The sequence below is a fragment of the Triticum dicoccoides genome, chromosome 2B, assembly GCF_002162155.2.
Source record: "Triticum dicoccoides isolate Atlit2015 ecotype Zavitan chromosome 2B, WEW_v2.0, whole genome shotgun sequence".
Taxonomy (NCBI): domain Eukaryota; kingdom Viridiplantae; phylum Streptophyta; class Magnoliopsida; order Poales; family Poaceae; genus Triticum; species Triticum dicoccoides.
The window spans coordinates 774,010,183-774,014,778 of record NC_041383.1 but is presented as its reverse complement, the minus strand read 5'-3'; the positions used below and the strand labels follow the sequence as shown (position 1 = coordinate 774,014,778).

Genomic DNA, 4,596 nt, shown 5'->3' with positions numbered 1-4,596 from the left:
CCTCCTCCCGCTCGGCAGAACACGCCGCCGCCCCCACATCACACACCGCCGCTCCAACCATCTTCCCGCGCGCCACCGGATCTCGCCGCCACACTTCCGCCATGGTCACGCTCGCTCTGAGCCCCAACTGCCACTGCCGCTGCAGTCCTGGGCCACCGTCTACCGCAGTCCCCAGCTTGCTGCCGCCGAAGGAGCGGTCAACCCAGCAACGCTTCTCTGTGGTGAGCCACCTGCCTCCCTCTGCCTTCCTCTTCTCCCTCTGTACCTCCGGCGAGCACCCCTAGACGCTCCAGATCGTCGCAACCCCTTGACCGTCATGGCCTTCTCCACCTGCTGTCTTGGACTTCTCAATCCCCGACGTCAAGAGAGAGACGTGACGTAGCAGTTTGACATGGAGTCTGGGTGGAGTGCGCAGGAGTGGAGCCACGCTCGCATGTCTCGCATCATCTTCTAGGTTGCAGGACTTTGGTTGGACGCCACCCACCAGCCACGAACATCTCGTTCCCTGCAGAAAATGATGTTGCATTTCTTCTCATATTTCTGCACTGAACTTAACTGTCTCGATTGCTTGAACTTCAGGTAACGTGTGCATGATTAGTCTGAATGCTTGCATGTGAAGTGCCAACAAAGATATATAGCAACAGCCGGTCGAGTCAAATGAGGCTTGGTGGAGTGAGAAATAAAGCTAATCACAAGCAAAAGTGAATGACAGAGATGGTGTGCTGAATGGAGCCTAAACCTGCTGATGGAAAGATATATAGCAACTATTCTTTACACGTTCTACTGATATGAGACGTGTGTGTCTACGGATTTGAGGGATTTGCAATAAAATTCCAATTTTTGTCCTTCTACGTCCATGAGCTAATTTCTGGGTGTGCTGCTTGTGTGATGTGATGTACCGTATGCTGTATAGATTTTTATGAAGTTCCTCTTGTGAACCGAACTAAGTTAGATTGCAGCTGCTTTGAATTTGCCCCGGTAGCAGAAATCTTGCTTCTGTGCTGCTGTACTATGTCCACTTATGTAGTGTTTCTAAATAACTTCTTGTCTGAAGTTTAGTTGTACATGTGGGTGCAAAAAAAGTTAAAGTCTGAACCAAAAAAAACTGTCTTTGAGCAACTGTTGGGTATCGTATAGAAACGTTGTGTGTACCAATTCGTTGTGTTTATTGAAAAATGAAAAGACAGAAGTTCACCATGCGAAACTTGTACAGTCCAATTTGTATTAAAAAGGCAGAAAATAAAACAACATTAAAGTTCACTAAAAAATGCAACTTTTTTTTTTTTTGACTCGAACGGCAGGTGCTCTGCCTTTTCATTTAAGATTAGGAATGTACATAAGAGGGAGCAGTCGTCCAGAGAACACTGCCTGTACAAAAAAAGGAAATTACAGCGCTACTCTCAGGAAATCTAAGTCAGCTTTAATCAGAGAGACCACGCCGTCCGCTGAGGCAGACTTGGCGTTGAAGACCCTCCTGTTCCTCTCATTCCACATGTGCCAAGCAAAATAAGCAGCAGCAACGGCCTGCTCTTTGTTGCGCTGGGAGCAAACACTCCACCAATGAGAGATGGACTGAATGCTAGCAGGCAGGGAAGGGTAGCACAAGGGCCGTGCCAAGCATAGCTTGTTCCAGACATCCTTGGCAAAAAGGCATGTGTTGAAGAGGTGGAGTGCAGTTTCAGGGAGTTGGAGGCAGAGAGAGCACGTCGCGTTAAGATCGCTCCCATGGGCTCGCAGCCTGTCAGTGGTTGGGAGTCTGTTTTGAGCCAAAGTCCAGAGAAAAAACCTCACCTTTCTTTCAATCTTGAGCCTCCAAATCAGTTCAGCATTAGGCTTGGCAATCGAACCAATGAACTGACAGGAATATGCAGACTTGGCGGTGTATTTCTTGTCCTTCGTCCAGATCCAATCAATGGTATCTCTTGCTTCAGATAAGTTGACACTCTGAATCTTCTCCCACAGAAGCAGAAAGGAGTGCAGATCATTATGGGAGCTGATTCTTTCAAGCCCCTTCATCCACTTCCTTTCATGCATGGCTTGAGCCACCGTGTAGTTTTTCCTGCGCGCCAGCTTGAAGAGGGAGGGTGCAAGGTCACGTGGTGCGGCCCCATCCAACCACTTTGACTTCCAGAAACTCGCAGTTTGCCCATTTCCAAGGTGAATGTTGGTGGAGGCATGGAAGAGTTGCATATCCGCTTCAGAGCAGGGGAGTTTCATTCCAAACCAGGGCCTAGGTTGGCATTGCCACGCGAACCAGGCCCACCGCAGCCGTAGAGCTCTGCTAAAAGAGGAGAGGTTTTTGATGCCCAGTCCACCGTACTTTTTTGGTGAGCAAACCAGCTGCCAGTTGACTGCACAACTCCCACCTTTGGCCTCCTCCTCACTGCCCTTCCAAAGAAAACTTCTCCTAAGCTTGTCGATCCTCTTGATCAGCCACTTGCTAGGAGCGAACATGGTCAATAGGTAGGTGGTGATAGAGGTAAGGACCGAGTTGATCAATGTTAGCCTTCCCGCTTTGTTCAGGAGCTTGCCTTTCCATCCCGCGAGCTTCGCAGCTATCTTGTCAATCAGAGTTTGGAGGTCGGCGCGCCTAAGGTTGCGGAGGCTAAGTGGTAGCCCGAGATATTTGCAAGGGAAAGAGTCAGTTGTTCCGGCAAACTCGGAGAGCACTTCATTAATTGCCAGCTCATCACAACAGATAGGGAAAACCGAGGACTTGTTGAAGTTGGTGTAGAGTCCAGAGATTCTCCCAAAGGCTTCCAGGATTGCTTGTGAGGCCATCATCTCAGACCTGCACGGGTTCAGAAATAGGGCAGCATCATCCGCATAAAGGCTGACTCTGATGGAGGCCAAATTGTGTGCAATAGGCTTCAGGATCCCGGCTTCGGTTGCAGACGCGAAGATACGCTGTAGTGGCTCTATAGCAAGCAGGAACAAAAAAGGCGAGAGTGGGTCGCCTTGTCGCAAGCCACATCGATGGTAGAAAGGCAGCCCCGGATCACCATTGAGGATAACTCTGGAGGAGGTTGAGCATAGCACGATTGCAATCAAATCACGGCATCTCTGTCCGAAGCCCATGTGGCAGAGCACCTCAAGCAGATAGTCCCATCTGACGGAATCAAATGCCTTCGCAATATCCAGCTTCAGGAAGATTGCCCCTTTCTTGGCTCTATGTAAACTCTGGACGAGATTTTGAACATACAGAAAATTGTCTTGGATCGATCTTCCTTTGAGGAAGGCACTTTGGCTCATAGATATTAGATGCTGCATAGTTGGCGCCATTCTATTGGCAAGGAGTTTTCCCAAGATCTTAGCAACACTGTGGGAAAGACTTATTGGGCGATAATCAACAGCGCGTAGAGCATTTTCTTTTTTTGGGATTAGGACAATGAATGCAGAGTTCAACAGGTTCCAGTTTCTAGCATCAAGGGCAGAGAGCTGGTTAAGGGCATTCAGCAAATCCACCTTAATCGTGTGCCAACATCTTTTGAAGAAAAGCCCAATGAAACCGTCCGGGCCCGGTGCCTTCTCTGCTGCCATTTCTTTAATAGCTTTGCCCAACTCATCCAAGTCAAATGGGTGATCAAGGTGTGTCAGGTCTGCAGATGGCAGATTGAGATTAGACCAGTTCATTCGCAGAGTGGCGCTTTCCGTTTGGCCCAACAAGGAGATGAAGTGATTTGTGAGGACTGCTGCCTTGTCCTCATGGTCAGAAGCAACATGGCCACCATGGTGAAGGAAGGGGATATGATTCTTCCTTCTTCTGCTGTTGGCGCGAAGGTGAAACAGCTTGGTGTTTGCGTCGCCAACTCTGATCCAAACTAATCTTGATCTTTGCCTCCATCTTATTTTTTGAATAGCAGCGAGGGCAAGCAGCCTCCCCTTTAGCAACGCACGCAAGTCAAGCTCCGGTTGTGTTAGTGACCGGTTCTCCATCGCGAGGTCAAGCTGCAATATGACCTCAGAGGCAACTGCAGAGCAAAATCTTCTCTCTTTGATCAGGTTTTTACTCCACTTTTTTAGGGCTTTGGCTGTTCTAGTAAGCTTGATGTGAAGCTTCCGAATGCAATCATTGGTATGCAGTTGTTTGGACCATGCCTGGGAGACGACCTCACTGAAGCCATCCTCGTTTGGCCACCAAGCCTCGAACCGGAATCCAGAGAAGTGACGCGCTTGAATCTTCTTCATGATCAAAGGGCAATGGTCAGAGATGTCGGTGGATCCCGACAGTAGCTGGAAGTCAGGGTATCTTGATTCCCACTCCTCAGTGAACAACACTTTGTCTATCTTGGTTAGGGTAGAATTCAGCCTTTCATTTGACCAGGTGAAGCGGCGTCCGATCAGAGGCAACTCCTTTAGATGCAGATCATCAATGGCGGCACGAAAGGCACGGATCATACGAAGGTTGATACTGTTGTTGCTCTTCTCGGATGCACGACTAATAAGGTTAAAGTCTCCAAGTACAACCCATTCAGACGGAGCCAAGGCTTTGATGTGTCTGATCTCATTCAAGAAGTTGAGTTTGTCCTCGTCAGATTGTGGGCCATAGACCCCTGTCAATAGCCAAGACGAGTTGCAGCAGAGGTCGGTGATCAA

The 4,596-nt window shown here is 48.9% G+C and overlaps 1 long non-coding RNA gene across 1 annotated transcript; it reads left to right on the top strand.

The window, feature by feature from the left end:
• The first annotated feature begins 16 nt into the window (after positions 1-16).
• LOC119368729 lies at positions 17-943 on the top strand. The gene is made up of 2 exons (XR_005176724.1): positions 17-221; positions 580-943. It is a non-coding gene; the product is annotated as an uncharacterized LOC119368729 (long non-coding RNA).
• Positions 944-4,596: the final 3,653 nt, after the last annotated feature.